Source organism: Ranitomeya imitator, chromosome 10 (genome assembly GCF_032444005.1).
Source record: "Ranitomeya imitator isolate aRanImi1 chromosome 10, aRanImi1.pri, whole genome shotgun sequence".
In the NCBI taxonomy this organism is placed as follows: domain Eukaryota; kingdom Metazoa; phylum Chordata; class Amphibia; order Anura; family Dendrobatidae; genus Ranitomeya; species Ranitomeya imitator.
In genome coordinates, this window is record NC_091291.1 from 108,632,695 (window position 1) to 108,643,861 (window position 11,167).

Sequence of the window (11,167 nt, forward strand, 5' to 3'; positions counted from 1 at the left end):
TATAGTGGAATTCTGACTTGATTGAGTAGTTGGTAATAAAACCTCTGAAGTTGTCTCTGGTAATAAAGTGGATGAAAGTGCTGACAAGGTAACCAATGGTTCCGTTGAAATTGTGGCACTTTCCTCACTTTTAGTAGGAGTAACTGATTTAGTAAAAAGCTCAGAAGTAAAGACAGTCTTCATTTCTGTTTGACCAGAAGTCGATATATGTTCCTCAGTTGACAGCTCAGTTGTATGAGTGGAGGTAGGTTCTTGAGATGCTAAAATCTCAGTTGTTTCTGTGTGTAGTTGAGTGGATGTCTGTGACATTAGAGTTGAAGTATGATCAATCCCTGTGGTAGATATCTTTTCTGTCATTGGTTCTAAGGACACTGGTGTTGATTCTGTTACAGAAGGCATGCTAGTTTCCACACTCACAGTAGGTTTGGTTGAAAATGTGGAATGTAAGGTGGAGAGACTTTCAACAGGAAGAGTAATCGCTGTTATGGAAATGGTCTCAATTGTTGGAGATGATGACAGAGTGGTAGTTACCTCAGGGGAAAGTGTATCTTCAGACTTCGTTGATTCTATTTTTGTTGTACTTTGTGTTTCAAAAGTTGAAGTGGGGACATGGCTTGTTAGCGCAGTTGTCAACACAACTCCTGAAGTTGTCTCTGGTAACAAGGTGGATGAAAGAGTTGGCAAAAAGGTTGATGGTTCTGTAGAAAATGTGCCACTTTCTTTAGTTCTGGTAAGGGTAACTGAGTCAGTGGAAAGCTCAGAAGTATAAATGGTCTTAATTTCTGTTGGTCCAGAAGTTGATACATAATTCCCAGTTGACAGATGAGGTGTTTCTTTGGTGGTGGGTTCTCGAGATGCTGAAGTCTCTGTTGCTTCTGTATGTAATTGAGTAGATGTAGGTGATGACAGAGATGAAGTATAATCAGTCATTTTGGAAATGATGTCTTCTGAAGTTGATTCTGCCGAAACTGATGTGCTTGAGGAAGCCAATGTTGATTCTGTTACGGAAGAAACTCCAGTTTCCTCAGTTGCAGTAGGTTTCATTGAAAATGTGGAAAGAGTTGTGGTGAAGGTACTTTCAATCGGAAGAGTTATTGCAGCTGTTGGGGTTGAGGATAGATTGTTAGTCACCTCAGGAGAATGTGTTTCTTCAGACTTTGGTGTTGATATTTTTGTTGTAGTTGGTGCTTCAGAAGATACAGTGGAATTCTGACTTGATTGAGTAGTTGGTAATAAAACCTCTGAAGTTGTCTCTGGTAATAAAGTGGATGAAAGTGCTGACAAGGTAACCGATGGTTCCGTTGAAATTGTGGCACTTTCCTCACTTTTAGTAGGAGTAACTGATTTAGTAAAAAGCTCAGAAGTAAAGACAGTCTTCATTTCTGTTTGACCAGAAGTCGATATATGTTCCTCAGTTGACAGCTCAGTTGTATGAGTGGAGGTAGGTTCTTGAGATGCTAAAATCTCAGTTGTTTCTGTGTGTAGTTGAGTGGATGTCTGTGACATTAGAGTTGAAGTATGATCAATCCCTGTGGTAGATATCTTTTCTGTCATTGGTTCTGAGGACACTGGTGTTGATTCTGTTACAGAAGGCATGCTAGTTTCCACACTCACAGTAGGTTTGGTTGAAAATGTGGAATGTAAGGTGGAGAGACTTTCAACAGGAAGAGTAATCGCTGTTATGGAAATGGTCTCAATTGTTGGAGATGATGACAGAGTGGTAGTTACCTCAGGGGAAAGTGTATCTTCAGACTTCGTTGATTCTATTTTTGTTGTACTTTGTGTTTCAAAAGTTGAAGTGGGGACATGGCTTGTTAGCGCAGTTGTCAACACAACTCCTGAAGTTGTCTCTGGTAACAAGGTGGATGAAAGAGTTGGCAAAAAGGTTGATGGTTCTGTAGAAAATGTGCCACTTTCTTTAGTTCTGGTAAGGGTAACTGAGTCAGTGTAAAGCTCAGAAGTATAAATGGTCTTAATTTCTGTTGGTCCAGAAGTTGATACATAATTCCCAGTTGACAGATGAGGTGTTTCTTTGGTGGTGGGTTCTCGAGATACTGAAGTCTCTGTTGCTTCTGTATGTAATTGAGTAGATGTAGGTGATGATAGAGATGAAGTATAATCAGTCATATTGGAAATGATGTCTTCTGAAGTTGATTCTGCCGAAACTGATGTGCTTGAGGAAGCCAATGTTGATTCTGTTACGGAAGAAACTCCAGTTTCCTCAGTTGCAGTAGGTTTCATTGAAAATGTGGAAAAAGTTGTGGTGAAGGTACTTTCAATCGGAAGGGTTATTGCAGCTGTTGGGGTTGAGGATAGAGTATTAGTCACCTCAGGAGAAAGTGTTTCTTCAGACTTTGGTGTTGATATTTTTGTTGTAGTTGGTGGTTCAGAAGATATAGTGGAATTCTGACTTGATTGAGTAGTTGTTAATAAAACCTCTGAAGTTGTCTCTGGTAATAAAGTGGATGAAAGTGCTGACAAGGTAACCGATGGTTCCGTTGAAATTGTGGCACTTTCCTCACTTTTAGTAGGAGTAACTGATTTAGTAAAAAGCTCAGAAGTAAAGACAGTCTTCATTTCTGTTTGACCAGAAGTCGATATATGTTCCTCAGTTGACAGCTCAGTTGTATGAGTGGAGGTAGGTTCTTGAGATGCTAAAATCTCAGTTGTTTCTGTGTGTAGTTGTGTGGATGTCTGTGACATTAGAGTTGAAGTATGATCTATCTCTGTGGTAGATAACTTTTCTGTAATTGGTTCTGAGGACACTGGTGTTGATTCTGTTACAGAAGGCATGCTAGTTTCCACACTCACAGTAGTTTTGGTTGAAAATGTGGAATGTAAGGTGGAGAGACTTTCAACTGGAAGAGTAATCGCTTTTATGGAAATGGTCTCAATTGTTGGAGATGATGACAAAGTGGTAGTTACCTCAGGAGAAAGTGTCCCTTCAGACTTCGTTGATTCTATTTTTGTTGTACTTTGTGTTTCATAAGTTGAAGAGGGGACATGGCTTGTTTGCGCAGTTGTTAACACAACTTCTGAAGTTGTCTCTGGTAACAAGGTGGATGAAAGAGTTGGCAAAAAGCTTGATGGTTCTGTAGAAAATGTGCCACTTTCTTTAGTTATGGTAAGGGTAACTGATTGAGTGGAAAGCTCAGAAGTATAAATGGTCTTAATGTCTGTTGGTCCAGAAGTTGATACATAATTCCCAGTTGACAGATGAGGTGTTTCTTTGGTGGTGGGTTCTCGAGATGCTGAAGTCTCTGTTGCTTCTGTATGTAATTGAGTAGATGTAGGTGATGATAGAGATGAAGTATAATCAGTCATTTTAGAAATGATGTCTTCTGAAGTTGATTCTGCCGAAACTGATGTACTTGAGGAAGCCAATGTTGATTCTGTTACGGAAGAAACTCCAGTTTCCTCAGTTGCAGTAGGTTTCATTGAAAATGGGGAAAGTGTTGTGGTGAAGGTACTTTCAATCGGAAGAGTTATTTTAGCTGTTGGGGTTGAGGATAGAGTGTTAGTCACCTCAGGAGAAAGTGTTTCTTCAGACTTTGGTGTTGATATTTTTGTTGTAGTTGGTGGTTCAGAAGATATAGTGGAATTCTGACTTGATTGAGTAGTTGTTAATAAAACCTCTGAAGTTGTCTCTGGTAATAAAGTGGATGAAAGTGCTGACAAGGTAATGGATGGTTCTGTTGAAATTGTGGCACTTTCCTCACTTTTAGTAGGAGTAATTGATTTAGTAGAAAGCTCAGAAGTAAAGACAGTCTTCATTTCTGTTTGACCAGAAGTCGATATATGTTCCTCAGTTGACAGCTCAGTTGTATGAGTGGAGGTAGGTTCTTGAGATGCTAAAATCTCAGTTGTTTCTGTGTGTAGTTGTGTGGATGTCTGTGACATTAGAGTTGAAGTATGATCAATCCCTGTGGTAGATATCTTTTCTGTAATTGGTTCTGAGGACACTGGTGTTGATTCTGTTACAGAAGGTATGCTAGTTTCCACACTCAGAGTAGGTTTGGTTGAAAATGTGGAATGTAAGGTGGAGAGACTTTCAACTGGAAGAGTAGTCGCTGTTACGGAAATGGTCTCAATTGTTGAAGATGATGACAAAGTGGTAGTTACCTCAGGAGAAAGTGTCTCTTCAGACTTCGTTGATTCTATTTTTGTTGTACTTTGTGTTTCATAAGTTGAAGAGGGGACACGACTTGTTTGCGCAGTTGTCAACACAACTTCTGAAGTTGTCTCTGGTAACAAGGTGGATGAAAGAGTTGGCAAAATGGTTGATGGTTCTGTAGAAAATGTGCCACTTTCTTTAGTTCTGGTAAGGGTAACTGAGTCAGTGGAAATCTCAGAAGTATAAATGGTCTTAATTTCTGTTGGTCCAGAAGTCGATATATAATTCCCAGTTGACAGATGAGGTGTTTCTTTGGTGGTGGGTTCTCGAGATGCTGAAGTCTCTGTTGCTTCTGAATGTAATTGAGTAGATGTAGATGATAATAGAGATGAAGTATAATCAGTCATTTTGGAAATTATGTCTTCTGAAGTTGATTCTGCCGAAACTGATGTGCTTGAGGAAGCCAATGTAGATTCTGTTGCAGAAGAAACTCCAGTTTCATCATTTGCAGTAGGTTTAGTTGAAAATGTGGAAAGTGTTGTGGTGAAGGTACTTTCAATCGGAAGCGTTATTGCAGCTGTTGGGTTTGAGGATAGATCTGGTAAGTTTGTGGACTGAACAGTCGAAAATCTTGTTGCATGCTCTGTAGAAAATGGGCCAGTTTCTTCCGTTCGCTTTGTATTTTCTGTTTCTGTAGAAATTCCAGAAGTGCTGATAGTTTGTAGTGGTGCTGATGTGCTTATTGAGGTCATGTATGATATTGTAGACATTTCTATTTCACACCTCTCTCCTGAATATGGACTGTCACAGCTGTAGAAAAAAAATAGAATAGTAATGTTTTTCAGTATAACACTGTCACACCCTAATCAATATTTGCACACCCTAATCAATATTTGCAATTTTTTAATTCACTTCTCTTTTTTGTCTTTTGGTATTTGCTGAGTTTATTGTACCAAATTCATTGGAATGGCGCATGCATTTTATGTATTTTGCACGTGATCAAAAATGATCTTTTTTTTACCCGTGTTATTAAGTAGAAAATCACTACAGGGGTATACTGGAGTGGAGTTGCTCAAACTTTTGCAACTTTTTAAAAAGTCGCTCATAATGTATCAGCCGAAAACATAAGGAATCACTGAAGTCCACCCACAATGCAGAAAACAAAAAAAGTGAGCAGATTGAAATTAGGCTTCAAAATAGGTGAAAATAGGTGCAAATAAAATAATGAATTTGGTGCAAAAAGGCGCGAAACAGACAAAACTAGATCTGAAACAGGCAAAAAAAGCTATGATAAATCTGGTACCTTTATGTTCACATTCTGGTTAAACTTATATGTCTACAATTACTTTATTATTTTAAAGAGTCATTCCCAAAAATATCAAGTTAACCTCTATCCACTTGATAAGGGATAACTTGCTGACCCACCACTGGGATCCCCCAACGATCTTAAGATTTAGAATTTTTAATCTTGAGAATTGAGCTCTGCAAACCCGTCCTCAATAAAGCAGCGGTACACAGGCACATACTGCACTATATTCATTGTCTATGTGACTGTCGAGCTTTGCACTTGGCAGCCAAATAGACAGTGAATGGCGAAGAGGCGGCTCATGTGCCGAAAGGGCTGCAGAGCTTTATTTTCAGGAGTCCGAAGCTCTGATCTCATGTTCCATGGGGGTTCCAGGGGTCAGATCCCCAGCGATCATCAAATTATTCCCTACCATAGAGATAATGGAAAATGTGATTATCTAGGATTAACTCTATAAATCTTTTGTTGTATTGTTTTCATGCTAAAAGACAAAATTAATCCGGTTTTAGTTATTTAAATCAACTCACAAAAAAACTCTATTACCAAGTGACTAGTCAGAAAGTCTTCCTTAAATGGGGTGCTTGCTGCTGGTACTCTATAGGGCAAGTTCGACCCTCTTTTTAGAAAACACTAAAGTCCAAATTGTTTTAGATTTGAAGCAAATAGTAAAAAAGCAAAGAAAAAAAAACAGATAGATTCTTACTGGAGTAATATATTTAATAACGCAACTATTGTACTGTATATCCAGCATGTTAAAATATAGATTGGGGTACAAACAGTGAGTGTATCCCCTAAAAATAGTTATTTTTACTTAATTAGTTAAAACATTTTTGCTAAATTTACATAGTGCAAACGAAATGGGTTGTTATATAAATGCATGTTACAACCTATTAATAGGAAGAGTAACAACTTTCCTGTAGGTCTAAATTCTGGGGCCCTCACTTATTCTGACAAAGGGACTTTATGGTGCCCCATTTGTATAAAGTGAAGGTCTTGCATGTGCAGCACTGCTCAATCTACCGGACAATGAGAGCAGCAGAGGTGTATGTCCAGGACCATCACTCCACATAAGCAGGATACTCCACAACTCCATTCTCAGGATCATTGGGGTTCTTAGCAGTGGGACCTCCCGTAATTGGAAATTTAATGCCTATGCTATTGCATTTTGGTACAATCCTATTAATGAAAGTTGAAAGTAGTGAGCATCGCCAAGTGGGAGCCACAGAAGCTTCTATAACATTCTTAAAGAGAATCTGTCACCAGATTTTTGACAGATAATCTGAGAGCAGCATAAAGTAGGGGCAGAGACCCTGATTTCAGTGTTGTGTCATTTACTGGCATGCTTGTAGTTTTGTTAAAATCCCTGTTTTATTGGCAGGAGATTATCACTAGAGGACTAATAAACCTGCTTCCACGTAGTCCTTCCTATTCATGAGCTCTAAAGTAGCCCTGCCCCCATTACTGATTGGAAACTTTCTGCCTATACACAGTGTACGCAGAAAACTGCCAATCAGTGTAGTGGGCGGGGCTTTACAGAGCTCAGCATTGAGAGAACTGCTAAAAAAAAAAGCAACAACATGTAGCCCAGTAAGTGACAGATTGCTGGGTTTCTGCCTCTACATCATGATGCTCTCTAATGGGGTGGGGAAATCTTATATAGAAATAGTTTGGTTCTAGACCCTTACACCATGAACCCCCATTGACTTTAAGTTCCCTGCTGTTATGCTAGATTCACCATTGTTTGTGGCAGATGTGTTATTACTATTATGGCTAGTCTTGGTTTTGTGGCACTATACCTATTACGTCTCAAAAACTGTACATCTTACAGTACATATCTCAAAAGTCGTTCTAACTTTTTTTTTCTGTTAAATTTTTCTTTTTTTTTTACATGTCTCTCCTTTCTTCCGCCCCACGTTCTCCAGTTATTCTAAAAATCCCTTAATAAAAACACTTTGGAAGAAAAACTGTACAGACCGATTTGCTTCATTTCTTGACGAAGAACTTACGTGCACTTTGCTCCGCTTTCAATATTGTTGCAAGTACCATTATTGAGACAGAAGCTCGTATTCTGCGCACATGGTCCAATGCATTTCCAGGACTCGTTGTCACACCTCAAATCGTAACCACTGAAGTTCAAGCTACATGTCACATACGGTTCCAGCTGCGATACATCTAAAATGTGAACGAAGAACGAATTATCAAAACACGATATAGAATTCTGTTTTATGCAAATTTATTCAATTATTCAAAATAAAGGCTTATAATTCAGTTGTATTATAACTAAAGGCCCCCGTCATGATCAGGGCTGTGGAGTCGGAGTCAGAGTCTGTGTCATGGAAATTGAGGAGTCGGAGTCGGAGGTTTGGCTTACCGCCTCCAGTCGGAGTTGTGGAATCGGAGCCCATTTTGGTTGAGTTGAAGTCGGTGTCATGGAAATTGAGGAGTCGGAGTCGGAGGTTTGGCTTACCGCCTCCAGTCGGAGTTGTGGAATCGGAGCCCATTTTGGTTGAGTCGAAGTCGGTGTCATGGAAATTGAGGAGTCGGAGGTTTGGCTTACCGCCTCCAATCGGAGTTGTGGAATCGGAGCCCATTTTGGTGCAGTCGAAGTCGGTGTCATGGAAATTGAGGAGTTGGAGTCGAAGGTTTGGCTTACCGCCTCCAGTCGGAGTTGTGGAATCGGAGCCCATTTTGGTGGAGTCGATGTCGGTGTCATGGAAATTGAGGAGTCGGAGGTTTGGCTTACCGCTTCCAGTCGGAGTTGTGGAATCGGAGCCCATTTTGGTGGAGTCGAAGTCGGTGTCATGGAAATTGAGGAGTCGGAGTTGGAGGTTTGGCTTACCGCCTCCAGTCGGAGTTGTGGAATCAGAGCCCATTTTGGTGGAGTCAAAGTCGGTGTCATGGAAGTTGAGGAGTCGGAGTTGGAGGTTTGGCTTACTAACTCCACAGCCCTGGTCATGAATATCAGATTTGGGTGCCAAGGGCTCATCGGTTACATTTAAGGCTCATTCATACCTCAATTTTTCAGGTATAAGTGCTATCTGTTTTTTTAGCGATAGCACTTGTACTTTTGGCAATCTATGGCGCTGTTCACATGTCTGTGATTTTTTGCTGACCGAATGGTGAACTTGCAGAAATAAGTCCGATATTGATTCAAGTATTGGATCAAACTCTGCAATGAAAGCTTATGGGTCCATTAAAATGTTTTTTTTTCTTACTGACTAGTAGATAAGAGAAGGTGGGCAAACTTCTTTTTGTTCTCAAAAGTTAAAAAAAACTGATTAAAATCTGAGCAAACTCTCATGAAACTCTGATGTCACACTGATGAAAAACTAATGAAAATCAGTGATGGAACTCAGTCCATTTTTCTTGAATGTAAAAAAAACCCTGATGTCTGAATGAGGCCTAAGTATTAGGACCCACTGTTTATCTACGTGCAAATATGACCTTATTCTCATTCACAAATTTACCTAGGTTTCTATATAAAAATAAACTAAGTGGTTTGTTATGCTGGTTTTACACTTGCCATGTTTTTTTGGCCAGTTTTTGCGGCCCCAATGCATTTCTATGAGGCCTCAAAAACGGCCGCCAAAATTTGTAGGGGCACCGTACGCCATAATTTATCCGTATTTACGGATACGGCCCCCATTGTAAATTGTAAGACGTGACTTCCGGTTTTTTGACCCGCTTTTTTCTTTTCCCAATACTTTTGCTATAGTATTGGGAACGTGAAAAGCGGCGATATGCAAGTTTTTTGCGGTCCGTTATTGCGGCAGAACTTGAAAATTGTGGCAATACGCCCTGTGATGCAGTGACCCCTGTAACAGGTAGGGGGCGCTGCATTATCTCCCCAGTATGCGCACAGAGGTGTATTGAGGCCGTGAGAGTGCATGGCAATCGCATGCATGACTGATAATGTGACAAAGTCCGGCATTGTGGTGAATGGCCGATATATGTGTCACATAGGAGAAGACTCTGCGCTGCCAGCCTGAAGCGATGTGGTGTTTTGGGACCTATAGTCCCACAAGTATGTTGCATGTTGTATGTTTATCATGGGAGGCTGGCAGGGCTAGTTATGTGAGATGGGCGGGACAAACTAGCCATACACACCCACATTCCCACCCAGGGGAGTGATTAAAAGGTATATGATGTGACCAGGGTGTGGGTCACATGGAGCCTGTGTATGGTCGCTGTGAGCTTTCTGTTTGAAGCCTGTGTTGGAAGACCTGGGAGGAGGCTTCCTGAAGAGAACATGGTGGGGCTTTGCTACTGGCTGCCTGGGTATTGGACGGTCCCGGCCGGGGATGGACGTCCTGAATAGTACCCGGACAGGCCACCTGTGTGATCCTGAGTAACCTGGGTGTTGGGAGGTCCTGGGAGTAGGACCGGATCTCTGAACAGCACGAGGTGAGGACCGGGATCTGCAGAGCCAGTGCCAGCTACTGTGTGGGGAAGCTACAGTCCTTAGTTGGGTCTGGACTGACTAATGTGTGCCGACCAGGCAAGTTGGTGATCCCCGTGAGGCAGCCTTCCCAAGTGAGAGGACTGACAAGGAGTCAGCAGGTGGAGCAGGAGCTCCCAGAAGGTACCATAGTCTGTTGGTGCTAATTGTTTCTATGAACTGTGTGGTAACCCACGGCAACTGGTCAGAAGAGGACCAGCGTGTTTAGTTGCCGCAGACTTAATGTGATGTCCTGATGGAATGTGTAATAGACTGTTCATGATACGGTTTATGAGTCTTTAATAAACCAAATAGACTGTTTTGTGTGAAAAACCGTGCCCGTGTGCTTGAATCCCATGCCAAGCGAGTAATCCCCTACCCGTTAGTAAGTGCAATCTTACAGCCCGCAAAAAAGGCCCGCAATAACGGGCTGCAAAAAGAACACGGTATGTGTAAAAGAAGCCTTCATTGAATGATTTAATGCTGACCTTATCTGTACACAGTGTATGAAGTGCATTGCGCCAACTGCTGTTCATATTGTGGGATCTGTGAGCCCACTCCTGAGACCCACCTGGGAATTTACCTTTTCACCAGTGGTCCAGTCCAAGACTGACTTTAGTCATAGTGTATAATAGGATAATTATTCCAATAAATTTGCATCATGTATGTACTGACTTAAGCCAGTCCGTGTGAGTATACCCTGTTCACACTAGTGTCATGACTATTTATACAGGATTTAATATGCAAAGTATTTGATAGGCATGATATCATGTGATCTCTTTTTTTTATTAGATCCTAACTACAATATTTAGAAATTTGCTTGACTAGCAGATAAAAAAATGTACGTTGGAAGACATATTGCACAGTATTTAGTATTTCATTTCTCATTTTCCTATAGGTGTGAAGTTTGATTGGAAGACATCTGATCAATGCAAGTGATCATTAAAAGAAGGTGGCAGCCAAGCTAGAATAGGAGCCAACGATTTTATCACCTTCTATTTTTTCTGAGCCGCCACAGCCACATCTTTAGGCGTAAGAGTATAAATTTCTAACATTGTGACTAGTGATGAGCAATCGTGCTCCGATAAGGTGTTATCTCAGCATGCTCAGGTGCTTGAAAAATATGTTTGAGTGCCCGCTGCTGCATGTCTCACGGCTTTCCGACGGCTGCAACACACGCCCGAATTGCCTAGCAGTCAGGAAATCCCAACATGTGTTGCAACTGTCGAATAGCCTAGAGACATGCGCCGCGGGGACTCGAGCATATTTTTCGAGCACCCAAGCATGCTGAGATAACACCTTATCGGAG

At 41.0% G+C, this 11,167-nt stretch overlaps 1 protein-coding gene across 1 annotated transcript in view; it reads left to right on the forward strand.

The window, feature by feature from the left end:
- Positions 1–10,925, forward strand: part of LOC138651819 (putative oxidoreductase YteT) — a 242,781-nt gene extending 231,856 nt beyond the window's left edge. The window contains exon 18 of the mRNA XM_069742341.1: positions 10,757–10,925. The gene's annotated coding sequence lies outside the window, so the exon portion shown is untranslated. The remainder of the gene's footprint in view (positions 1–10,756) is intronic.
- The last annotated feature ends 242 nt before the right edge of the window (positions 10,926–11,167 follow it).